This window comes from Lynx rufus, unplaced genomic scaffold, assembly GCF_022079265.1.
Source record: "Lynx rufus isolate CCGP_SWC_20201006 ecotype Redwood Valley unplaced genomic scaffold, mLynRuf1.p SCAF_8, whole genome shotgun sequence".
Lineage (NCBI taxonomy): Eukaryota > Metazoa > Chordata > Mammalia > Carnivora > Felidae > Lynx > Lynx rufus.
The window spans coordinates 77567305-77595121 of record NW_025814896.1 but is presented as its reverse complement, the minus strand read 5'-3'; the positions used below and the strand labels follow the sequence as shown (position 1 = coordinate 77595121).

General features: G+C 41.8%; 1 long non-coding RNA gene and 1 other non-coding gene across 2 annotated transcripts in view; both read right to left on the bottom strand.

The window, feature by feature from the left end:
- LOC124502888 (uncharacterized) overlaps nucleotides 1–27414 on the bottom strand; it is a 37101-nt gene extending 9687 nt beyond the window's left edge. Inside the window, exons 1-4 of the long non-coding RNA XR_006960083.1 lie at nucleotides 27223–27414; nucleotides 25032–25207; nucleotides 14616–14779; nucleotides 6971–7092 (exon numbers count right to left, since the gene is read on the bottom strand). This is a non-coding gene — a long non-coding RNA (uncharacterized LOC124502888). The remainder of the gene's footprint in view (nucleotides 1–6970; nucleotides 7093–14615; nucleotides 14780–25031; nucleotides 25208–27222) is intronic.
- Nucleotides 2516–2624, bottom strand: LOC124504431 (U6 spliceosomal RNA). Its single transcript, XR_006960412.1, has one exon. It is a non-coding gene; the product is annotated as a U6 spliceosomal RNA (small nuclear RNA).
- Nucleotides 27415–27817: the final 403 nt, after the last annotated feature.

Genomic DNA, 27817 nt, shown 5'->3' with positions numbered 1-27817 from the left:
TCCATTTTCCCAAGCCCCTGGTAACTACTACTCTACTCTGTCTTTCTAAGTTTGGCTCTTTTACATTCCACATACAAGTGACATCATACAGTGTTTGTCTTTCTCTGACTTATTTCACTCAGCATAATGCCCTTAAGGTCCATCCACGTTAGTACAAACAATGGAATTCTCCCTTTCTCATGGATGAATAATATTCTACCGCATCTCTATCCCACACTTGTGGAATCCCTGAATCCAGTTTCATCATTTTAAAGTAAATACCTCCAGCAGCAATGTGGCGGAAGACCCAGAGGGACACCCCGGAACTATTTTGAGCTCAGCAAACTATGATGAAGAGCTCAAATAGGGCAACGTCAGCAGAGAGAGAGAGCACAGAAGACTAAGTTGAGAGACTTTAGGAAGTAGAATGAACAACAGGTAGTGAGGAGTTAGATGCTGGGTCTGAAAGAGAGAGAGAGAGAGAGAGACAGAGAGAGAGAGAGAGAGAGGTTTTCCTTCCTTACCCTGAATTCATGTAGCTCTACTGGTGTCCCAGCACAGGATTTTGTTGAGACTGTTAAGTGTTTTACCCCATATCAAAAAATAAAAAAAGGCAAACAAACCCATGGCTATAAAGACCGTCTATAGAGAGCATAGAAACGCATCACTCACTCTTGCTATTCAAGCAAACAAAAACCACACCTGTTTATTCCATCTCTGATTCAATAACCTGTTTCCATTGACAAGTTAGACAAAAGTGAAACTGTCAAGATGACTCCTAGAGCTTCACTGTCAATGGCATTGGCAACTTCTTTGCTGAATAAGATAATAGTTTTGAATGTTTTCTTAACTTTGAATGCTACTCACAATGTAACAGCTACACACCCAAAGTACTGTTAATCTGTATTTCTGGCATTTTTCTCACCATTTTCATACGTCTAAATAATCAACGCAGCAATTCTTCAAGCCCTGATTTACAGCATGTGTTGACCTTCAAGGTATAAATGCCCACACCATGGCTGAGTTTGGGCTCCCAACGCAATGCCGTTGAACACAGAGTGGGAAAGAGAGATGCATAGCATCACAGCATCCTGTGTTATTTACCACATGAATACAATTGATCTAAACACCTCAAGAGTATAGATGAATCTGGTAAAATAATTGGGAAGGGATATATGTTGGATATATATTACCTTTGTTTGTAACATAATCTCTCTATGTTTTCCTTTTTTAATTTTTAATAGTGGTTGTACCTAACAAGCAGCTTGGAAAATTCCTGAAGAGCTCACAATCGATTCTCACAATCTCAGCATATCCCCACTCATATGAAGCATACACTGAGGGTGAGCAGAGAGCTCTGAGGCAGTCACTTGGGAACCCAGGCTAAAAAGGTTCCATCATCTTTCAGCTGTGCCATCTAGAAAAGGCTGCCTCTAAAGTTGCTACAGAAAGAGGCGGGATGGTCACGTGAGTTGGACAGAAAACGACATTATTTCCCTCAAAATTCTTTTTCCTGAACTTGGTTGAAAGATTTCCATTGAGGACAAGGGATGCTAGTAAACGTTTTCTTTCTCATGCTCAGGAACTGGAAACACTGCGTTAGTGTCCACCTTGGTCTCCGCTACAGTCACAACACCACAAGATGAAACATCTTCTCACAGGAAACCAAACTCTTCTCATCCAAACCTATTCTTTTCCTAGTCTTCCTCATCAGTAAATAGAACCACATATAATCAGTCATTCATGTCTGAAACCTGGGACATCTGTCCCCATAACACTTGAAATCCAATAATCTGTCAACTCTTCCTCCAACGACATGACCTGATTCTTCCATTTCTTTCCATCTGCACCTGCAGGACCCTGGTCCAAAGCCACATCATTTCTCCCCAGGACTACCTGAAGAGACCCCAACTCCCATTACTCTCTCCTTTTCCATCCATCCTCACTTCAATTCATTTTCCACAGAGCAGCCAGAAGAATTTTTTAAATGTTAATCAGATTATGTCATTCCACTGCTTAAGTTGATTTTCAATTAAGCTTAAAATAAAATCCAAATTTCTGACTTGCCTAAAATAGCCCTATAGACTTTGATCCTGTCGCTTCCTCCAACCACATCTTGTTCCATTTTCCCTTTTTGAAGTACCTCTGTCACACAAGTGTTTTTGAGCTCTGTGAACATATCAAGTCTTTGCCTATGCCATTCTTTCTACCTGGAATGCTCTCATCCCTGTCTTTGAGTTCTGAGCTCAAATGTGTCTTCCTTAGAAAGATCTTCCTTGATTGCCTAACCTAAATTAAGTTCCCCCTTGTGCTTTCTCATAGAAGTCATAGTACTGACCACAATTTATATTTTTACATTTTATTTAAATTACAGTTAGTTAATATACAGTATAATATTAGTTTCAGGTGTACAACACAAGTGCCTAAACTCTCCCATACCACACCCAGTGCTCACCACAAGTGCACCTTCTTAATCTCCATTGTCCATTCAACCCATCCCCCCACCCACCTCTGGTAACCATCAGTCTGTTCCCTAAAATATATGGAATGTTTCATGAATTTTCCTGTCATCCTTGCACAGGGGCCATGCCTATCTCCGTATCGTTCCAGTTTTAGTATATGTGCTGCCAGAGTGAGCAGAGTACTGACCACAATTTAAATTATGAGTCTGGGTATGCACGTGCACAATGTCCATCTCCCCTATAAGAATCACAATTCATGAAAGCAGTATGTTTCACTTGTTTGGTATGGTATACCCAGTACCTATATACTATCTGGCACGTAATAAGTCCTTCTGGGGACCAGGAGGAAAGAAGAGAAAGAAAGTAACAAAGAGAGAGAAGAACAGAGAGAAAAGGAAAGGAGGGAAAGTGGAAGGAAAAGAAAAAGGAGGTTAAGCTAGCATATTTTCATTTTTATTCATTTTTTTCACTGACAAGATGTGTGACCTTGAGCAAGTCACATAACCCTCTATGTCATTTTCCCCACCTATAAACTGTTTCAGCCTCATCATAAATGGGATGTGCTCAATAATAGAGACAATTGCCTACATTTGTAGGGCAGGAGGACAGTTGGAGTAGAAACAGGCTGGTCCTACTGCAGGGTTGGGTCTCTGGGGGTGGGGGGATGGCAGGGGGACACAAACCCAGATACCTTTGTTTTATGAAAGCAAAGAAGAGCCCTCCAGGGATAGAGCAATTCTGTTGGGAAGATGGCACTCCGTGGTCCTTTCAGCCCGATGGGCTTGTGAACTTCCCCACCCCCAGCATGGCACAGGCACCATGATGCTACAGTGGGGGAGAAGAGCATAGAAGCAGCCCTGGGAGGCCCTGAACGCAAGCTTGCCTCTGGGGTGGTCTGTATGGATTGGTGACTGGCAGGATTGGTACATGCCCAGCGGACAGATGGCAACCAAGGGCAGAGGCCCCAACCCCTCCAGCCACCTCCATCACCTCGGTACCACCGAAGGTCCTGAAAATGAGAGACCACCTCAGGGATTTGATGGGAGGAAGTTACAGACATTGAGCTGACATGACTGTCTCCTGCAAAACAGGGCCTTGACAGAGAAGAATAAATTTACAAAAAAAAATGGTCATATTTACTTGCAAACCTGAATCTGTGAGTTGAACTCCAACCTGCCACATAATGATTTTGATTAATTTCCTTTGTCTCCCGAAACCTCATTGACCATGTGCTCTTTGTTCCTTTCATCCCTTACTCTTGTCTGATTCTCTGTCTCTATCTATCCCCTCCCCATTTCTTCCTTTTATTCTTCTCTTTCTCCAGTGCCTTCCTCCAGACATTTCCTTGTGTACCCCACACTACCTTCTAGCCCACAGTAACCAGAGCAAGAGAAACCAAACCCCGAAATGGAGGCTCTGTGTGCTCTCTGCCTTTGCCACAGGCCCTCCAAGCTCTGCTGCCTCAGTCATGTTTTCTGAGGCTTTAAAATCTCTCCCTTGTCTCACCTGACTCCCCAGTGGTTTTCTGCAGTCTCCCTTTTTCTTTCTGTGTTGATCCTGAGGACTCTTCTGTGATTTCACTAATAAAAACATTTCCGTTGACTAAAACACCCTATAAAGAAACAAAACCAAACAAAACAAGCAAAACAAACCTCTCTGCCAGTGAGATGATAGCCAAAAGTCTTCGCCTGACTTTCCTTACCTCTCCAAAATGCAAGACTCTGTACTCACTGCTTCCGCTAATCTCTTACGGAAACCTTTTCTCCAGATGGAGATCTACACTAAACTCATACACCTCTTAATCTTCTCCAACTCACTGCTTTTTGCACATACTGTTCCCCTACCTAAGTGACCTCTCTCATCCTCTCCACCTGTGCTAATATCACGCGTCAAGGAATAACCAGAGGCATGCTAGAACCCTTCCGGTCCATACTAGCCACATAACCAGTCCCCCCCACTCCCAACCCTTATAGCCTCTATCCTTCTCTTGGACCCTAATCACTCACTGTCACGTAAAGCTATTCATCTTTTTATCATATACATTTTCCCTCCTGAATGAGAGTGTTAGCCCCTCACAGTCAGGGACTCACCATTTTATTCTTATTAAAACACTGTTGCAGATGCAGCAGGTTCTTACTTAAAGATGCATTGAGTGGCATTTATTGAATGAATCAACGGCATCAACTTAATGTTTATGAATTGAAGAATGAGATAGCATAGGAAAAAAGTGAGTATGCACTGAATAAGTGAATGCCTGAAACGAAGCCAACAGACTGCCCAGATGTTCTCACCCATGGGGAGAGCTCCACAGTTGCAAGTCACAGTTGGATGATATTTACAAGGCTTAATACCATCTTTACTGACTTATCTCGAGTTTTCACTGATATCAGAAATAAATGTTTTTGTCATGCAGCCTAATTTAAAATTCTTGGCATAGAGGAGCATTTTATTCATAATGTGGCTATTCATAATCATTTGTTTTATTTTAATACAATTTAACATAGAGTTACTATATAAAGACCATTATATATATATTTTTGATGGCCCAGTGAAGCCAAATATATTTTAGAAGCAAATCTAGGCCAGAAGGCATTGTTTTACAGATGAGGACATGGGGCTACAGAGAAGTTAAATAATATGTCCCTAAGACATGCAGCTAACCAGTGAAAAATCTGGTCCAGAATACAGGTGCCCTGAGCCCCCACGCCATTTTGTTTTCTATGTCTTGCTGCCTCTATCCGTGAAAGAATGAAAGGGTGGTCTGCAATATGGATACTCCCACCCCCTTGCCGCACAATTTTTAAACACTATAAAAGATGATAGCATAACCTATATGGTGCTGTGAGCAGAAGCATAATTTCCAGCACCCTCAGCAAGTCTCTGTGGTAGTTCCACTCAACTCAGGCTGGACTGAAATGGGTACACAAGTGTGACCAAGGACCAGGCAAATGTGCAACCCCCAAACTGAGCTGAAGCCAGTGCCGAAAGTTTAATCATGAAGTCCAGGAGAGGCCAAGTAGGAGAGAGCCACCTCCACACCACATGTGTTTGGCATTTAGGGTCGTCAAATGCTTCTGCTTACTCCAGCCAATTTGCCTGCACTCATTGGACTTCAAACCTGGCTCAGCTCTGTCTTAAGAGGAGGCCCAACGTATTGGTCCTCCAGTGTCCCGTGCATAGATACTAACAGTGGCCTGCTGGTGGCAAAGATGTAACCCACTAGCACAGGTGGGGAATACAGGAAAAAAAAAAATGGCTGATTATCCAAGAGATTGAACTCCAGGGATAATTCCACCGCTCTCTAATTGTGTGGATTTGAAATTAGGCATTCAGTCTACACGTATGTATCAAAAGAGGGCTGGAGTAGAAAAATGTTTTCCATATAATGTTCATATATCTTCATATAGGAACAGTAGGGTCTCCCAGAAGGGCCTCTGTGGCTTTATCAGCTGAGTTATCAAATTGGGCATCCATAGCTCCCAACCTGACTTCAACCAGAGCTGTCCTATCTTAATCTGCATCAGTATCCTGCATCATGCTTAACTGGAAAAAATAAATTCTGCTTTAAAAACAACAGTAATAAAAACAAACACAATCACTTTGGAAATCCACCAGAGTAGCTAATCTCTAAGGTGCCTACTAGGTCCTTTAATCAATGAAACATTTGGGGGCAGGCTGAGCCTATGGTACTATGTTTTTCAAAGGTGCTCACCACAGAGATTCTGCGAGAAGCACCCCTTCCCCTTGAGGATCACCCAGGCAATGGGCAATCCAGGATTCTAGTTCAAATCAGGTCATGGATGAAGTGCAGATTTGCTCAGGGCTTAGACCCACCGTGAAGAAGCTCTGATCTAACATATTTAATTCATTTCATTGAACATCAATTATATGTTATGCATTAGTTTGGTACTATTATGCTTTGGGGCTGATATTTGTCATTTTGTTTTTGTTGTTTATTTTTGTTACTGTTTGTTTTTCCATACTTCACACAGAAACTGTAACTCCTAGACCTCCATAGAGTAAGAAAATTTAGCGACTAGTGTTTTCTTCTCCTTATTTCCATTGAATTCTTCCAACCTCTGCTCAACACCAACTGAATGTCCACTAACAAACGAGGTGCAGGGATAAATAGAAGAAAAGTTTAAAGAACATGCCGCCTGTCTTCAAGAATTTAGAGTGTGTCTGAGAGAAAGCACTCCCACACACACAACAGCAGCAGGTAACAAAGGGAGAGTGCTAAGCCAGCAACGATCACCTACCAAAGGTAAACAATAAATTCAATTCACTTGGCAGAATGGAAAGGGTGAGATTGGGGCAAGCTGGAGTCTTCAGAGGTTTGACCTGTTTGTTGAAGGCCTAAAAGGGTTTGGACACAGAGAATGGCCCTCATGGGAAAGGAGAGAAAGTGGAAGAGAAAGCCCACGGAGCACTAAGGAGGCTGGCTGCTCTGGAGCAAAAGCTGGCTGTGTGGAGAGCCCGGATACGTCTCTGCCCCTGCCTCCGTGGGGGTGGCCCGCCAAGCGACTTACCTGGGCAGGATCTCAACTCATCATCTTCTGCATGGAGATCAGCTCCTGGGCTCCTGTTTATCTGGAAGATGCATCTCCATTTGAATGCTTCTAATGCTTGTCACGTGCTCAGAGCTCACTGCCTGTGAGAGAGGCACGCATTATTATTACCATAATCTTCCTTTACCAACTGCCTGCCCCACTTGAACCCACTACTCAAGCCATCCCTTGCCCAGGAGGGGCCTTTCGCCATCTCCCAGGGTCCTATACATACTTGCTCTTTGGGAGATGCACTTACGAAATGTTAAAATTTAAAGCGGCTACTTCCAAATGCTTGGGGGAACTTGAAAGGGAAAAGGGTGTTCCATTTGGATTCCTCAATACATATTGCTTATTTTTGCAGGATTTGAGGATGGGTCAGTGCCTCTTAAAGGCAGTAAGAGAAAACAGCCTACCGAGAGACATAGGGAAGATAAGAGCCAAAATATCTTCCAAGGCAGGGGTCTTCCCACACGTACACAGTCTTCCATATCTCCCTCATTCTCCCATGATCTTGTCCTCCTAAGCCAGCAATGATAATCTGGGAATAAATGTGCATTTTCTAAGGGAGAAATATTGCCAAGCCCGTTAATCTTATGCAGATGCGATGTTACTCTTACCATGTTGTAATATGGCTTCTTAAAAAACAAGTTGGAAGGGGGCGGGGGGGGGGGGGGAACCCACCAAAAAAAAAAAAAAAAAACCACAACAAATATTCACCAACCCATATGGTCAGTAATTGCTGTTTAATAGTCCTCCTATTACAAACCTGAGAGGCAGCAGTCTGAATTACCAGTAGAGTATTAATAAACAGGAATGAGTTAATAGTGCATAAAGACCTTCTAGTGGAACAGTGGGGGAGTTGAATATTCTTTTCTTCAGTCAGCTGTAAGTAATTACTGCATGGTGTGCTTCTGACTATTACCATAACAGAGCAATTGGACGTGAAGAATGGATAATAGTACGGACATGGAGGTATTTTTAGAATATCAGCAGTGAAGCAGGTAACTGGCCTACTCCAGTAGAAACCTTTAAATAAGTTTAGAAGACTTTCTCTCTTTCTCTCTCTCTCTCTCTCTCTCTCTCTCTCCTTATGACATTTAGCCAGGGTAGAATTTTAAAAAGATCAATCTAATAAATTATTTAAAATAACTTTACAAAGAGGATGCCTGTGATATGTAAATAAGAAGGCAAGAAGGGAGGAAGGAAAAGTCTAAAAAGCCCAGGCGGACAGGAGGCATGATGCCGACGTTACTGTAACTACATAATCACGGGTTCCTTCCTGCTCCTCTGAGAGTACAGCCTGGATGCGAATCTGCTTGACTGGCTCCCACTGGCTGCTCAGGTGAAAGTGAAAATATTCAAATCAGAGCTGTAACTATGATTGCTGGAGTTGTGGGTTTTCTAAAATTGAGTTAGTCATCCTCGGTGATTTAATGATGCATATCATTTATTTTAAAATATTATTACAGGGGCATTGACTGAGCCGCAGCGCCTTCTTCGCGGGACTGTCCATTATGCAATGCGGCGGGGTATGTCATGGGCGGCGGCAGCTGAGATATTGTCTAACGGCACAACATATGTTCTCAGATGAAAACAGCTTGAGACTTTGATTCAGAAAGCGGTAATTTTGCAAATGCACACAAATATCATTTAAGGAATATTTTGAATTTTTTTTTTCAGGGTATAGGTCCTTCTCCTGCTTCCTGGCTGCACAGGCCGATGCTGATTTTTCAATTTGCAGGTTTGTTAAGCATCATGGAATGTTTTGGTTCTCAATCAAGAATATTCTTCCCAAGTGGTTCCAAAGTCCTACGCTTGAAAATAAACGTGTGTCCTCTTTGTCTCCTAGCAGCATGTGTTCCCACGTACAATAGCGGCACAGGACAGAGGAAGGCAATGCCTTTGATTGAACCATCCTATAGGCTTTTAACCTGCCACTCTCCTGGGCTGGGAGCTTTCTTCAGGCCAGGCGGCACACTCTCTTCTTTGGGCGGTTCTGGCAGCTGGAGTCCAGCGGGGATGGTTAGGAGCCAGGACCCACGTCCTCCTCCTGGCGGGATTCCTATCCTACCTTGTGGCACAGGAGCTGAACAGAGGCTGAGCTGCCTCAGTGCTAATGACCTCAGAGACCCACCTGAAAATGAGGCGCAGCCTATGGGACAGGTGGCAATGCTTAACTGATCTCTGTCCGGTGCTTTGAAGTCTGACAAACAAATGCGTGTGAAATAAACACTGTCGCATTTCTTTCTCCTGGAAAACCGCCTTATTGTGTCTGAGCTCTGCCAGCCGGCATATTCGGATTCATCCAGACACAGCCCCTTTCTTGCTAAAAGATGCTGCGGTGAAAATTTACAGCTGTGGGTTTCACTTGTTTAGCTGGTCGTTCTTAATAGAAATCAAGGGCACACCTATAGAGGTGTCATTATAACCCAGGGACAGTGGAAGGTTGTCCCTGTCACTGGTTTTGATTTACTTTTTTCATGTATTTGAAAAGGGAATGATTCTCTTTTCTTTAAGTCTAGAGAAAGATGAGGACAGAAGAAAATCTTGTTAATTGAATACCAATTTTGAACAACATTTTCTACATAGGACAAAGATCAATGGTCTTTTCTAGGAAGTGTTCAAGACCTCATGATTTGGGAAATTTGCGTGTTTAGAATCTTTGTGTTTCTGGTTTAGTGAAATTTGGAGGTACTTATAACCAACTTTGCATGTGACCACAGTTAAAGTCATCCTTCACTCTGATTAGTCATGAACTTCCCAAGGGCGTGAGCTGTACTTCTAGAGTTTACACCCTAGGTCGCCACCCTGTCCAGAGTGCCAGCACATAACTTCCCCAGGAAGAGATATCACCAGCAATCAGAGCTGTTGCTATTTCAGATCTAGAAAACCCTCTGGGGAGCAAAGGAATATGAGGTTTTTCCCAAGAGTGAGAGTAAGGAGAGAAAGGAGGCTCCAATGCCTTTATATCTCCATTTAGCTCTAAGAAGCCCAGGGGGAAATAAATACCTGGAGTTGTTAAGAAGCCAAACAGTTTCAGAGGCCACCATTTTCTCTCTTGAGTATTTTAGCTGGTACCTCTCTAGTCAAGAATTCTTAGTATTTTCAGTTGTTCCCATTGAAACAACTTAGTAGGCCAACACTCCAATAAGACCCAGTGAAAGGGTAAATCATTTAGAATTGATTACACAATTCAATGTGTATAAAACCTTCCAGACTGGTTGAATTCAGCTACCCTATTCATGGGTTATCGTGACAGCCAGTAAAACTCACAAACAATGTATTTTCAGCATTTTGGTAAATAATCCTCCGAAATGTCCGGTATGATATGGCATGTAGCAGTAATTATAACAGAAGTATAAATACCCTGGCCTCTACCTGCTTCATCGATCGCATCTCCTACCATCCTCCTCATGGTCTTATTTCAGTTCCTCCATCACACCAAGCTCATCCCTGCGTCCAGGTCTTTATACTCTATTCTCTCTGCCTGGAAGACATTCAGCCTCAGTTTAAATGTCATCTCCAAGAAACTATTCTTAACGCTTTTCTGGGCATTCTCCAAACACTACTCTACTTTTTTTCCTTAACAGCATTTATACTAGTTGATATTTTCTTGTTTGCATGTGTGCTAGATCGAACGGTTCTCAATTCTTGATTCCCACTCCCCTGCTACTGTAATATGCATGCTGTGTAACTATGGGTAGAAAAATGACCTCCACCCAATTGATATTTTTTTTTAAAGTTTAATTATTTACATTGAGAGAGAGAGAGAGAGAGAGAGAGAGAGAGAGCATGAGTGGGGAGGAAGGCAGAGAGAGAGAGAGGGAGAGGGAGAATCTCAAGCAGGCTCTGTACTATGAGCACAGAGCTCGACCTGGGGCTCAAACCCACAAGCTGTAAGATTATGACCGGAGCCAAAATCAAGAGTCCAATGCTTAACCGACTGAGCCACCCAGGTGCCCCCCCCACCCAATTGATGTTAGGCTTAGTCATGTGACTAACTTGCATTGGTTAATTAAATGTTGGTAGACTTGATGAAAACAGAGACTTTAAATGTGCTGTGTGTCTTACTTGCATCCTGGAGCTCTTGCTATTCTGTATAAAAAATATGCTGTAAGTTGTCATTTTTCAAAGAATGAAGACATTGTTGGAACAAAACTGAACCTAACTGGAGGCCTAGAACCAATTCCCCCCATGACCTGAAGTAGTGCCGTTTCAGCCAACCCATGGGACCATCAATACGAAAATAAACAGTTGTTGTTTGAGCCTCTGATGTTTGGGTTTGAGTGTGAGGCTTATCACCCATCATTAATGTGGCAATTGCTAATTAATATAGAAATTACACCGGCAATGGCCTTCTGCTGTCAAAATCCTTTAAAAATGCATCATTTGACTTGGGATCATGTAGTAAGTAGAGGAAACTATAAAAAACTGTAATAAGAAGCTGGAAAAATGACAACCTATATTGTACAGAAACAAAACATTTGATACAACCACCGACTGCAATGACTTGGAAGGCAAAAGAATGTGCCAAGTGCACTGACAGCACAGGCTGGGAAATTTTTGAGGCAGAATATTTGTGGTATGAGTTGGCTGCTATTATCCACATTTGATAAGTAACTACAAGAAAGAAATGAGCTTGGAAAAAAATTGACTAGCTTTCAAGCAGGACTGAGGGGAATTTATATATATATATATATATATATATATATATATATTTTTATGTTTATTCATTTTTGAGAGACAGAGAGAGACAGAGCATGAGCAGGGAAGGGGCAGAGAGAGAGGGAGACGCAGAATCCGAAGCAGGCTCCAGGCTCTGAGCTGTCAGCACAGAGCCCGACGCGGGGCTTGAACTCACGAACTGTGAGATCATGACCTGAGCCAAAGTCGGGCGCTCAACCGACTGAGCCACCCAGGCGCCCCAGGACTGAGGGGAATTAAAAGAACCTAGAAATTCTGGGGATTGTAAGTTTGAAACCTTAAACCACTTCTCTCTAAAGGTGTGGCATTAGAACACTGCCATACAGCAAAGACAAAATTAAAAAAGTGGCTGTCACACCCTTTGTCAAGACCCCTGAAAAGATGAAGGAGATCAAAGGTGTGACTCATAAATGAGCAAAGTACCTACACTTACATCTAGAAGGAATCATGTCTTTAAAAGAATTGTGGGTGAGGCATTTGACACATGCAGTTGACTAGAATCCATATTGAAAACCAACAAAATTTTTGAGGGAGTTTTATGTTGCATTGGAAAAATTGCCACCTACCTAGGTTTAAAAAGACTATCTCTGTTTGAGATATATAAAGATCTCTGGGCTCCCAAATTTCACAGGCAGGAAGCAGGGTGAGAAATCTGCTCAGCAACAAAGAAGGGCATATTCTCCAGTACTCATCAGAAAAGCCAAGATGAAAAAGGAAGAAGTTCCAAGGGCAGAGCAAAGACCCATGTACAACAGTAGGCTGGTGATTACCTCTCAGGTGTAGAACCAGGGCCTAACCAAGATATAAACCAACCTCCCTGTAGGGGAACCTGGCAAAATTTGGCTAGGAGAATTTCAAAATTGCTATAAAGCAGTGACTTCTATCTTTCTCTCAGTTCTCTCCACATCGAATGCAAGTGTTTCTTACCCTGTCCCTATTCCAACATTGCATATTAGATATGTAGGGACAGATAACATATCTTTTCAATTTATAGATGTATAGATCAAGAGTAGTTCCACCTAGACCTGACACGGATCATGAGATCATGGACTTTGAACCTGAAACTATATCTGGGTGAGCCTTTGTGGGTTTCATGGGATCGCACTGAGTCTGTCCTAAGTGCAGAGGGATTCTGAAAACTTGTGACCAAGAGGGCAGACACTGACAAGAGAGATTGAATTATTATTTTTAAGTCTTCATTCATTTCCTTTATAAAATTATACATTCACTTTTTTTCCATATGATTTACAGGTCTTCCCACTATGAATGAAAAAATATTTCCTTGATCCATTCATATTGGGCTTGGCATGTGAATAGTCTTGGTTAATAAAATCTTAATAAATGTAACAGAAACAGAGTTTTAGACTTGTTGGCATGATCTGGCTTCTTCTCTTGCACTCCTGCCATCCCTCATGAGAAGCACATGCCCCGGTAGCTTCTGGTCCATGGATTTGGTGTCTCTGGACCAGTGGATCAGATCCCAACTGACAGTTTCAAGCCAGGATAAGCTGAACCTTGATAAGATCAGTCATCTTCCAGCTGACCCACAGAATTGCTAATGAGACAAGTGAATGTTTGGTGTTTTAATTCAGAGATTTTAGAGCTATTTGTTTCACAGCATTATTGTAGAAAAAATGCTGGCTGACGCCATTTACATGTTTGTTTATTGTCTGCCCACATGTGCATAAAAGGTCTACTATGTTGTTCATGTATATATTCCTATGTACAGAAACATTCTAGGCATATGGTCATTGCACAACAAATATATTAAATGAACAGATGAAAAATGTAATATACGGTAAGAACTACCAATTTAACACTATTAGAACCCTATTTGGCTATCTCTTTTACTGAAAACCTAAGGTTGAATTCACAGTGGGCAGAGAAGAATGGCATACCTACAGGAAAAGAAGCCATTTGGAGTTCTTCACAAGAAAGTATTAAAGATCTCCTCAAGTGGTGTTATGAACGTCTGATATAGAGACAGCTGTAGTGATAAGAATAGCTAATTTGGTTGAGAAAAGAGAATTATTATGAGACAATGTCCCAGTTGTCTTTATATCTGTAGTTGCAGTACAAAGTGGGCTCTCAATACATGTGTGTGCAAATGAATCGACTTTCAGAGCTCATAGAAGCTTTTTGTACCCTACTTGGCTTTCAGTTATGGAAGATATTAAGATGACATCAGCGACTAATGCAGGCCTGTGCTTAATTCTCCACTCTGCTAGAAACTCTCTAACTTGGGAGGAGCTAGATTATGCCTGTGGGTCAACCGAAGTACTCTCCTCTCTTTCCACAGATGAAAAGGGAGGAGACTCTGCTGATATTAAGAGAACTGGTTTTTAGGTTTTTATATTCTCCAAATCAACTCATGTTACTTTCTTATTCTTCCTTAGCCGTCCTTTCCCTTAACCCAAATATCCCACCCTTCATTTAATGCAGTAATTCCAGTGAACGGGTTATTTTCCATCTATCGTCACGCAGTCCTTACTATGGACTACATACTGTGCAAAAGCCTGGGGATATAAGTGAGACATAGTTCTTGCCACCAAGGTGTCTACTGGAGAAGGAAGACAAATAATCAGATTAAGTTGCTTTAAAGTAAATGGTACAATTGAACAGTACATAATAAGAACACAAAAGTAGGGCATCTAAATGATACTGAGGGACCAACAGAGAGTGGGATTTGAAATAGAAGAGGAGATACAGAAGGGAGATAATGATGTGAAAGAAATGTTCCCAAACATGTTTTCGCTGATGCTTATAGGAAGGTGGCCCCGTATAAGAAAATAAATGCCAGCGTATCCCTGAAGGAAAATTACATGGATGACCACATACCCCCTTTAGTACTAATGGAAAAGGAAAGAAGAAGAGTTTGCAGAGTCCTAGATGACTGTCTCCTGGCATATAGTATACATACCTTACCACAATCTCAAGGAACATGTTGAAATGGCAAGGAAGCAAAAAAACAGCAATCGTTCCAGGAAAGAGAAAAGCAAAAATCTACTGATTGAAGCAGTGTGTCCACTTGTTGAAAGTGCCTTCTTCTTCTTCTTTTTTTTTTCTTGGAAAGGCACTTGGAGTCTGTAAACAGAAATTATGAAGTTAGTGAAGAAAGTCTAGAATGTGAAAAGAAGACCAAATGTTATAATAAAGGAGAAACCAGGATGGAATTTGATCTGCCAAGACGAGGGTGTGAAGGGACAAAGGATCATCAGAGTCTGGAGCATGTCAGAGAAACTCAAAAACAATTCTTGTGGGTTGATTGATTAGACAAGATAAGGTGCCCTGAGGCCAAGGGGTCAAGAGTTTATGCAGCCAATTTAAAAGTTTTCTGACTTAATGGAGGGCATTTTGAAGATAGCTGGAAAGTGTTTAGTTAATTGAATTTGTGAAGTAAATGTATATCCCCAAAAGTGTTTGTTTTATGTCTGTTTTCTAGTTCTTAATCTTTCATATTTGTCAGAACAAAATTGTGCCAGTGACATGGAAAAGTTGGTCTTTTACCAATATTTATCTTTCTTTCTCTATCACTCTGCTCCAACTTGTCCTCCTACCATCCTGGAGGGCTATGCAGATTCAGTGTTCTAATAGCAAATCTTATTCTAAAATTTCCTGAAAAGGAATTTTTTCTCATGTATGTGTATGTCTTTTTCGAAGATCATTTTAGTAGGAGAGCGTATCTCCCAGAGAACATAGAATCTCCCAGACAACTTTTCTTTCAAGGGATAACATTAATGAGGAGTTCGGTCACATTTCTTTATTAACTGAGATACAATTGATGGAAAATCAGAGGCATTCCCTCCCAACCACATATTCTAATACACAAACTATAAATAATTTTATGATTCTTCTGACAGAAACCGAAGGCAAATTTAAAAAATGGCGCAAATAGGCAGATGCCATGATTATAATCTTTTTAATTTTTTATAATCATCATGTCATCACGTCATGATTGTTATTTTCCATTGTCTTCCTTTACATATTTTTATCAACAATGCAAAGATACATAACACATCGAACATAGGCAGAGAAGAAACCTTGAAAAGAATCTGCCTAGTTGAAAATAGCTTATATATTTACATACAAAGTTGTATTTGATCTTCATAACAAACTTGGTAGGGTGGGGGAGGGAAGAAAGGTGGCGCATTGAAGTAGGTAAGAGGATGGACTTTTAGTCATTAATGCCTCGATCGAATCCCACTCACTAGCTGTAGGACATGGGCAGGTTAGTGAACATCTCTGAGGCTCAGTTGTAAAACAGGTATAATAAAACCGACCTCGTAAGTTTGTTGTGAATATTGAACAAGGGAAAATAAAGGCCTTGGTACATAGGATAAAATCAATAAGATTCATTTATTAAATAAATAAATAAATAAATATGCCACCTAGGATTAATTAGTATGGCAAAGGTGTTACTACTTTTTTTTCCCACCAGACATATCAACACACATGTCCCGAAGTGTGCCTAACCACGCTGCTGACCACACAGAAGGAAAACTTTCGCCTTTTAGCTTTTAATATTCAGAGGTGACCTGTCCGTGTTTATTTAACACTTCTAACCAGAGAAAATGAAAACCTATTAGGAAAATACGTACTGATGCCATTTTAACTAAGTTATCAAATATCTTTCTAACAAATGGGTCAATGTAGACACAATCTTTCAAAAATGCAGTGAGTCACGGTCGGAGCATTGACACAGCCCTGAAAGATCAGGCTCAGTTTACGCGGCGGCCCGTGGCTGTCTCTTCCCTTGTTGCTAGCCAACTCTCATGTTAATGACATAATTAAATGGCTATAAAGTTCCATAATTCTTGCTCCTTTAATTAACCAGAGGGAAACCTCTTCTCAATGCTGAAGATTCTGCTGTTTCATCCTGTATAAGTTTCCAAAGGCTGATGTTTAAATTCCATAACAATCGCAAGGAGCACTAAAGAAGGGCTCCTTTTTAAAAAATAAAGAAGTGAGCATTTGAGCAGAAATGCAAGCTTTCAATCAACTGTATAAATAATCAGCTAAAATTGGTTCTGTATATCATGCTGTGAGTTTTCACCAAGAGTTGTTCTAGATAAAAAAACATAAACTTAGCAGAAGCCAAAATCATTGAAGCAAATGATTCCCTTGAAGATTCTTCGGGACTCCAGAGGTGCAGCACTAAAACACTTCCACAGAGTTTCAAGCTCTTTATGAGGAAAAAGTGTGAACTTGGGACAAGACACAGAATACATGCTGTAAATTTTACAGAAGTTTTTTTTTAAAACCTCTCCCGTTATCGCTTTGACCTTCCGTTAATTCAACAGTTCTAAATCAGGTAGAAGCTGAAATGATTTCAATTAGATGCACAATGGGGGATGGCCACATAAAAGGAACCCGTTGGTATTGCCTAGGCTGAAAGAGGAAGGTGGAGAATTTATATTCTATAAGCTGTTCCCACTTCCCATGTGGCATAGGCAAGACCCGGAAGTTTATTAATGTCCCCCAAAGAGAGGACTCAGAGTGGCCTAGCTGAGCATTGTGGGCTTAGCATGGGGCCCCCTGTGATGGAGGGCATGGTGCCTTCCCAGAAGACACTCCAAGAGGACTTTCCCAGACAGAGGCTGGTTACGCTATATAGCACAGACTCAAAAAGCATCAGCAAAACCTGAGATGAGTCAGAGGCATCCCGGGGTTATCTGAGAGTACTGACCAAACAATAGAAGAGCAGGTCTCAATTCAAACCTGTAGACACCTGTGGGTCAAAGAGCAGCCAGTCTGAGAGACCTTGCTACAGAGAGTGGCAGGGCCAGACACAGGACAAGGACTCGAGCACCCCCATCCTCTGTCCCCATATAGAGGGATCAAGCCCCTTGGCAAATATGTACCTTCTGGTTAGGAAAGTTGTGCACTGATGTGTGCTGCGAGGTATTGCCCTTGCTTGGCAAGCCGTGTGTCCTAGTCTGGAGTAAGGGAGATTTTTTGACATCAGTTATCTCAGCAGAGAGGCCTTCTTTGCCTTTTCATATTTCATTCTAAGTTGCAGTCTGTGTTAGCTTTAGCCTTATTTCTCAGACACCAGGCCAGTGTCTTGAGGAAGAGAAGTAGGGGAGTACGCGAAGGAGCTGAAAGACTGAGCATTTTCCTAAAGACACTTAAGTCTTTCAAAGAAGACTCTATATGAACAATCGTAACTTTGAATAGATTGAATGTGAAAATGAAAGAAGTGACTGAAATGTTGCTAATGGATAGATAATAAGTTGTTTTTACCACTCAGTGAAGTGGAATTACATGGAGCAGATCAGAGTTTTTAGAAATTAAAGGGCCGTATTTATTTTCTGCATATCTGAGCGTAGCATGAAGAAATTTCCAACTCCATTGTGTGTGTGTGCATGTGTGTGTGTGTGCGTGTAACATAAAAACTAGAGGATTGTACTCTAAACATAATCATTTTTTCTGCCTAATGAGATTATGGATGTTTATATTTTTGATTTTTCACTTTCACATTTCTCAAATTTTACGTGATGAGCATGTATTAGCTATTTAAAATCAAAGACGGATAAATGCTATTTTCAAATAATTTGTTTACATCTTCTAGTTGTTTTTGTTTAAACCCCAACTGTTTAAAAGAAAAACACATCAAGTATTTGGTCATTACATATATATAAAACTCAAAAATTCTGTCTAACCTTAACTTTGCTCTGTTTTAATCCCCTTTATTTCAAAGATCACACTGTATGTCCCTTTTTGTCTTAAAGTTTCAAAATGGCCTTTGGCCAAATGCAATTAAGATTTTGCCCTGACCTGACATAAAAAAATGGAGTATGTATATGAAAGCACTTTGAAAACTTTAAAGGACTTTAAAAATGTATGGATGTACTAGTGGTGGAAGGCAGGGGAGGTGAGCAGTAAGGGGGAGGTACAAGAGGAGGAACTAGGTTGTATCTTTGCAAAACATAAATTTCAAAGGTTCTTCCTGAATTAATTTGCAAACAGAAATGAATGGAGTTACGGTGTGGCATTCCTGAATACTCACAATTTTCACAAGTTAATCCCACACCTGTGATAACATGGTACACACCTTCAAGTTGACATTTGTCTGTATCATTTGCTGCTACTGACAGCAATGGACCCCCTTCAATAGAGTCAAAAGTACTTGAGAGCTAAGGGTCTCCTCGTGGGAACCCTGAGGCTATCTCCTGTGTCTATATTGTTAAGAGTGGTCCCAGAGGGAGTCCTATTTAGGAAAACTTTGAATCTGGAAACTGTCCCTTGAATTTGGGTTTTTTGTTTGTTTGATGTAGGACCCACAGATTCTTGAAGGGCAATTCTAAGAATGCTCTCCAAATCTGGATGTCCTTAGTAGCCCTTTCCCCCAGATTAAAAGAGGTATAATTTGTAGACGAAGAGTCCATCTTACTTTCCAGGCTCCCCGGTGCAAACCTAGGGCAAAAGATCATATGACACGGAGTCAAACAGCCTGGATTCACATCCCAGCTCTACCACTGGTTAGTTGACCTTGGAGAAATCACTCAACCTCTCTGCCTTAAACTCCTCGTCATAAATGGGGATTATAATAGGACCAATTTCATAGGGTTCTTAAGAGATTTAAACACATCTATATATATGAAGTGGGATGTGAACAGTATCAGGCACTTATTAAGTGTCCCGTAAGCATTACTTGTTGTTATTAAGAAGGGAATCCTCATGTATATCCAGACCACCACAGCCTCTGAAGTTCACAACTTATCCCCACTCAAGGAAGATAATCCCGAGATGGCCTGGTAACTGAGAAAGAAACCCTTCTCATGGTTCTTCGTAGTTCGGGCGTGTGTGGTGGTGACTGATGCATGCACACACATATGTGTAACAAACCTTCTGAATTCACTTTGGCAGTGGCAGAACTGGGTTTGTGTTGAGTTAGCCACCCTATCTGGTTCCGTTGTCTCTGGGATGACTCCATGCTCCTGGATGTAGTTTTGTGACATACCCATCCGGAGCAGGATTCAATACACTGGTCTTACGTGTCATAGAAAGCAAGTAAAGGACATTTCTTAACACAGGAAAAAAATGTTGAGTTCATGGATTCACTATTTTCTCACTAGCCTTGGTGAGTACTAATGGCTCTCAAACAGGCATTGAAATGAATGCTATGGAGCCATATCAAAATTCTAGAAAATGTGAGGCACAAAGGTGTGCTTTTACCTGGAGAATCTTCCACTTTCCTCACTTTTTCAACCAAAGGAGAAATTACAACTAGGGAGGCGGGGAGAAAAAGACTCCTTGGGTATATGTTAACAGGTTCTTTTTAAAAAAATTGTTTAAGTTTAGTTATCTACTTTGAGAAAGAGCAAGCACAAGCAGGAGAGAGGCACGGAGAGAGAGAGGGAGAGAGAGAGAGAGAAAATCCCAAGCAGTGCATAGCCCGATGTGGGGCTCAAACTGACGAACGATGACCTGAGCTGAGATCAAGAGTCTGACACCCAACTGGTTGGGCCACCCAGGCACCTCTATGTTAACAGTTTTTAAACATCAAACATTAAAACAAGAGCATTATTTCTAGAGGGACCTCACCATACCCTAGAAAAGTGGCTTTTGTATGATTCCTGGCTTTTATGGACTTTAGCCAGCTCTTCAGCAGTCTTAGGTAAATTAATATTCAGTGAAAATGTTAATAAACACATGAAAATTTTCTACATCGTATTAAAAACTGATCAGTTGGCTTAATACTACACCTCTCATGCCTGCCCAGAGTGTTAGTCCCTCTCATCAAAACACACTTGGGAAAAATATTGAAGTTAGTCCTAAGCCACCCCTGCTCCATTTTAATGCATTCATCAGACAAATAGTTCTGGGTATTATTCCCCCTGTCCATTCTCTTCTATCCCTGGATCTTCCATTCCTTTCTTTTTCTCCCACGATGTCAGATTATTAAACACATACACTTCAGTAGGCCCACAGAAAATAGAACCACATCGGATTTGTTTTGGGCAGGAGGGGTCAGCCTGAATTTCCAGAGTGTGGCTCAGTCCTCTACCACACATTTCCTCCCACTCCGGGGATTTCACTTCATCTTTCATCCATCCAGCTAAGGAGAACAGGGGCTAATTTAGGAGCCTCTTTATGCCTGTACATATTCAGCCAGAGGGGTCACTGTTGATTGATGCAAGACACTCTGTCCTCCAAGAGCTCGCCAAGTCCCTGCTGGTCCAGAGAGTAGCAACCAACAGTAACTCACCCTTTAGTGCCTGTGCGTTTCTGTGCCTCCAGCTAGAAACCGTCAATAAAAACCAGAGGCAACTTATGTTGCCTTAGATCACTAATAAATGCTCCACACCACCACCTCAGAGCCCTTTCACAAAAATGTATTTCTCTACAGATAGATGCCAAGCCCCAGCAGCCAATTACTACAGAAATGCCTCAAAGGCTTGAAGGAGGAGGCAGGGAGAGACAAGGGGCTCTTTTCAAAGATAAGAGTTATATGCTTCCTCCTAATAAAAGTTGCTCCCTTTTGTTGAATGCTTCCTCTAAGCCAGACACTGGGATAAGGTTTAACCTACATTATTTCATTCATTTCCTACAATTCTGGGACTCCAAAAGCTCTAGCCCATTTTACAGATGAGGACACAAAGGCTCACAGGACTTAGACAGCTTCTACTTTCTGCTTCTCCACTCCCCTCCACACCCCCAACCTGCCACAACAAAGGCTTGTGGGTGTGTGTTGCAAAAGCAGCTGGGAAATGCCCAGATGCCAGGCATTTCAGGTGGATGTCTGGGCTTCAGAGCATGGCCACTCCTACCCTTACAATGCAAAGATGTTCAATGGTTCAGTTAGTTCACAGACTGCCAGAAACAGACATGATGTCTAGACATCATCTAGACATTGTCAACACTTCCAGGGCCTTCCACTTTATTGGTGGGTGTTGAATATTCTGGAAATTTTCTTTTGGTACCAGAAAGCACTGGGTGCCCACCCTGTATATGGTACTGTGATGGGTTCTGCATAGGTTTAAGGGAGTGAAATGTTAAAAAAAAAAAAAAAAGAAAGAAAGAAAGAAAAAAGAAAAAAAGAAAAGAAAAAAAGATGGCACGGTCACAGTCTTCTACAATTATTTTTAATCATGCAATATTCAATAAAACCAGCCCCTGGGTTAAATGCTAGGGATAAAGGGAATAAACGCTCCTGGGCCATAGATTTTATCATTTCTTTTTATCCTTCCTTTGTTCTACCCCCGTTTCCTAAGGAGTCTCATCTCCCTTTATATACACAGGTCTTAGGCAGATTACGTGGCAGGATGAAACACCTGCACTGACCAAAAATCCATTTGGCTACTAACTACAGAAAAGCCAATATATCCACATCTGGAAAAGTTCATCTTGCTGGACACTGGTTATGGTCTGATAGGTTAGAGCTGTCAGTTTCGCACTTCACCACGCTTCACTCCTGCAAGAATGGAACCACCGACTGTCATGAACTTTTGACTTCTTCTCACCCCTCCCTGAAAACTCACAACACAGGAACATTAAATACCCAAGATAATTGCTTATCTGTAATAACTGTGGCATGAAGGACCCGCGGGATGCTGCCTTACATCTCCTCTAACCGAGCCGTTCCGCAACATTTCTGTGAAGGAGCAGACGTAAGCTGTCTCCTCTTTGCCAGAGAGCAGAAGACCCTGTGGATATGGTAAGACCCAGGTTTGAATTTGGGGATGAGGATCAGCACCCTTTTCTGCTATGGAGAAAAATGACCTACCCTTTTGAAGGTAATGATACTATTAACGACAGTAATATCTTATACTTCTGCCCTGCTTCCCTATCTCTCAAACACATTACATCACGGTTCCATTGGCTCTACGTGCCAGACCTTACATTGGTATAAACGTTTTGATATTTTGCTCAGCTGTAACACATCTCTGTATTTCATTCGACTGCCACAATGAGAAGGAGAAACATTGCTGTCCCAGCTTACCAAAGAAGAAACTGAGGGTCAGGGAAGGTCATTTTTGCAGGTTATGAAGCTAGAATTTCAGCGCACATGATTCTTTGCAATGGCCAGCGTTTATAGCTCTTCAGCAATCTTCATTTGGTGCACGGGGTATCTGGGGGTCTTCCTTAGGGAATCACGGAAGGGTGAGATCACGTGTGCCTAATGAGCCACGTGTCCCACCTCAGGGACAGGAGTCACAGAGTTAGGTAGGTGGCCGTGGCCAACGACACCCTGCCCAGAGCCTTTGTGTGGCAAGAAATCCAGTCCACTTCCAAAAGCAAGGCTCTAAGAGAGGGGTTTCTGTTGACACTTTCTCTGTATGTTTTGTTATGCTTGTTTTTGTTGGCCTAGAGAACCAGCAGCCAGGGACAGCAGGATGACTTTGAGCCAAGGGGCGGTCTGTTCACACCCTAGGGACAGGAGTGTTTCACTAAGTTGCTGCCGCTTGAAAGGACAGCCGCCACGCAGTCTTGCTCTCTCCCGGTTTTGTTATCCCTGAGATAATAAATAAAGGCTCATTCTGTTGTGTCCAAAAGACCCTTTTCAGGAGACCTGCTCTTGCTGGAAGTCTCCAGAGCCTCCTCACCTGATTACAGTCAGATGCTGGGCATTTCAAATTAAATTAGAACAAATAACAAAAATGAAAGGAGAGTGGGGAGGAGGAGGAACAAACCAGCAAAAATGGTATTCATTTAAAGTAGCCAATGAGAAAAACGGAGCCCGAAAAACTCAGCTGATAACGGCAGAGATTGACATTTGCTGTCCATCTTAGGCTAAAAAGAGCCACAAGTGAGAATCTGTCGGGATGACAATTCCAGGCCAATTTCATGTAGAATATTCTGATGCAGATATGGCCAGGATAAACAAGAAGATGTTTTAAATCTAGACCTGAATTTTTATGGCCCTCAGACCACGATAGGACCTCTATTTGCTTGTGTATGCAACATACAAGATACAGTGCTTGGAAGATGGTAAGAATATTTGTCCCATTGTGCCATTGTTTCCTCTAGCAAGTCCTGTCAAGGACGAACTGTCATTTGAGCTCAAAATTCTGCTCAAGATGTGCCTAGAGAGACCCACTGGAGTATGGATGGATGAGAAGGCAGAGGAATTCTTGTAATACCTGCTCCCAATATGCTCCAATGTCAGGAAGATGGTTTAAAATCAAATGGAAGGATTCATGGACCAAGATTACAGTGTGTCCATTGCCAAAGTGATTTAAGACAGCATCCTTAGAGCTCCACTGAAAACGACTTGAAATCAAGCAGTCTAACAAAGCCTCAGAATCGCTTCGGCCTCCTTGATACCACTTTACCTTGGTTCCAGCCTGGTCTCACATTTGCCTGGAACATTGCTATCACCTATTTCAGCTGCCCTAAATACTGCCGGATGGATCCCAGAGCAGTATTAAGATATCTGATAAGACAATCTAACTTCACCATCCAGATGCTGAAAGGACATTTACATTTAATGTGCTTTTTCAATCCTATTAGCCAAAGTAGTATATTGTACAGTAAAATATATTGTCTTATTACACTGCTTTCATCACGAAGACACAATGAGCACACAGAAACGTAATTCATATTATATTGTCTGTCACTAAAGGAGGGCTCTTCGGCAAACTTAAACCCAATTTGGAGCAAATAAACTATTAGTGAGCTAGAGAGTTCACTAATCTTGTGCCCAAACTAGTTGCATCCACATATTAAAAGCCATTATCAACTAGGCAAAGAGACCCAGGAGAACACAACAGATGATTACCTTCCGAGAGACATTCTTGCACATAGCATTAAAAACGCTGTTTGGTCATGTGTCTGTCCCCTAACATCACTCTTCATTTTGATTTCCAGCGGCCAGGCATAAGGAAAACTTCCAAGTCTCTGAAGGAGCCGGTGCTAGTGGGGATTACCTCAAAAAATGTGACAACCCCTTTATTAAAAAAACAATAAGCATTCAAGAGTGATCAGTAAAAAATGTCTCTTAAGGCCATTTATTTTTAGCTGAGCGTTGTTGTGACTGTTTCCATGGCTAAACCATGAACATGTTTGCTGCACAAGCCCGGTCAGCTAGTGGCCTTAATTAACTTTCAAATGGAGAATGCTGCGGTTTACCACTTATTAAATATCCACCACACCGAGTTACAGTTTTACCCTTCCACACCTCACTTAGTCAAGACGCCTCGAAAAACCCACGATGCTGAATAACTGGTGATTTAAAAATAGGGACCACGTGTAATTATCCGACTGAACACACAGGCTGTGAGGAAAGTTTACTAAAATCTGGGCAGCTTTCATTTCCAGATTGAATGATATAATTTGTAAATTGAGGCAACAGGATAAGTCACTCAGAAAGAATAGAACAAGCTGTTCTTACTCATTCAAAGGGCTTCAACACATATTTGTTAAGGGCTTGCTTGGCGTTCCAGATACGGCGTATTCTTCCAGATTCCTCATGTCCAGGAATAGCAGGAGGTGGCAAATGGAGTTCAGGACATGGCGAAGAAGGAAGAGGCCACTCTCAGCATTCAGGGTCTTAAAACAGTATGCTCTCTAGAGAAGGAAGAGTACGAAATCACTCATCAAGCTAATCTACTCTTAATACAACATACAAGTAGCCTCACCAAACTCATTTCACCAAGCGTTTTATCCAGGAGGGAGATGATGCGGTTTGAGATTCAATCGAGATAGAATTAGTTTTTGCGATTAGCTAGGCGAGCGGTTAAGGTATAGTAATAATGGTATCCTATTCCATCTCTCCTCTCTCTCACCCAATACTCTGAGACACACACTCACACACACACATCCACACACGCACACCCTCGCCCACGTCTGTTTGGATTTGGCTTGTGAATCTTCAACTAGTGTTGTCTGTGTTTCAAGTTGTGTACTCTCAGGGAAAAAAAAAAAGAAGTGAATTCACCTCTCGTTGAAATTCCACTGTGTATAAAATGGTCTTGGAATTTGAAGGGAGAAAAAAAAAATCCTTCTACAAAGAGAACATGTGAAAAGGCCAAGGGAGAGCATAACTGAAAAAAATATATAAAAATGCAAATTTTCCTAAACTCCAGCTTTGGATGGACTGAAGCATAAGTGAGAACTTCAACAAAGCAATAGAAAAAGATGACAGCTCAGAGTTTCAGAAATTTAAGACAGCAGCAGGATTAGACACTTTGGGTTGTCTTCGCACACATTTCTTATGGGAGTTAATTCCATTTGACATGCAAGACCAAAGCAAGATTACAGAGGCATAGCCCCATGGCGAGGTGTATGCTGTAGCTAAAAGCTGGGATTTGAATAATTGTGCAGGCTTACTCCAAGAATCAGGCGAGAACAGAATGAATGGATTATTACAAGGAACTTTGTACATTTTTAACTGCTGGACTTAATAAAATACCCTCTATGTGAGAGTGATGTTATGGTCGTCTGCACTCACTCTAGCTGAAGTTTGTGGTAGGATCCATCAAAAATGAGGAAGAACAGAAACTGATTTTTAAAACGAAAGAAAGAAAAGAAATGAATTTCACAATGAATGACTGGGCTGGGTTGTGGCCGTATGATTTACAGAGGAACAACAAATTTGGAAAACTTGAGATCAACACACCTAAGCCCTCTACCCACCCCCCTAAAGGTAGAGGGAATTCATTTCCTGGGCAAAGATGTTTGAGGAGAAGTGGAGAATAGAATTCAAGGAAAGTGGGCCACAAAAGGTGGATTTTTACTTCACTATTTCAGCTCGTTAGGGAGGTCATTTGTTACTGAGAAAAATTACTAACCCACACATCGTTTTATATATATGTATAAATGTGACCTCTTTCGTTGGAATCTGTGGAAGCACTTGTCTGTAAAAGGCAGAAAGAGTAACAGTTCTAAAGACTCCTCACTGCTTAATTAACTGTCCAGTGAGAATTATTAAAATTCCCTATATAATTCTTATTTAGCTCTCATTAAAGTGAAGGATACAAATGCCGGACAATGCCAGGTTCAGAGAAGCTTTAAGAAAGGAAAGTTAGTCTTGTAATAGCTGAGAATTATGAAAAGCTGCCCATTAACAGTAGCCAAGTAGACCTTTCATTTTAAAAGTCACTGATTCAGATCGGAAATGATTTGATTTTCTCCTTTAGAGTAGACTTCATCTCTTCTCCTCCTGAGAGCCCACTTCTGATCCTCCAGGAGCCCTAACCAGCCCAGTGGGGAGAGAGAGAAGTCCACCCCAGGAGAGGAGGAAACTGCTCTGGGGCCACGGCACTGGGGAAGCGCGCCCTCTGCTGGGGAAGGCCAGTCTGCAGTGGGGCTTGGGAAAATCCCCCAAAGAGCCTGCCCTCAGGAAAGCAAAAGAAATGCACATCTCCAGGAGGGACCCCCTTGAAGACACGTGGCATCTCTTTCTCATCACTGCAAGAGGAGATTAGAGAAGGGACAGGAGAGGGGGTGAGTGCTCGATTTAACCAGAACTCAAATGCAGCTCTCTTCACAAAACATATCCGCCAACTTCAGCCTGCCATGCAAAATGGCAACAGGAATGATGAACACATTACAAATTTGTAGACCCTAAAATTAAACTCCACCTCATTTATTTCATATTTCAGCATGCCGGGGATGGCTGACATTACAGGCACACATCTTTCCTGATAAGCTCTGTGATTTCCTTCTTGGCAAAGGGATTTGTGCTCTGTATGGATGCACTCAGTCTTCTTGAAGCCCCAATTCCGTGTGGTAGAGCTAGGAAAGAGGAGGCACGCTGCAGTGATCTGCAGAAGAAAGTCATCGAGAATCGTAGCCCTGGGAGGAAAGCAAATGGAGAAGTTACCAAAGGAAGATAAAGAGCTAGTCTTTCCCCCTCTGTCTCTGTGCATCATTTAGATCCCTGCTACTAAGAGTCATTCACAGACTGGCAGCTTCAGCATCACCTGGCAGCCTGTTAGAAAGGCAGGAGCCCAGGTCCCACCTAGACCTACTGACTCAGAGACTGCATTTTAACAAGATTCTCGGTGATTCAGAAGTACACTCAACGTTGAGACGCACCGCCGTAGACACTAGAAGAGCTAAAGCACAAGGAAAGCACAAGGAAAACTAGAGCACTGAACTTTACAGGTGGAAGGAAGCCTAGATACCAGCTGCCTCCTTGGATAAGGAAACCAAGGCCCAGAGAAGAACATAGCT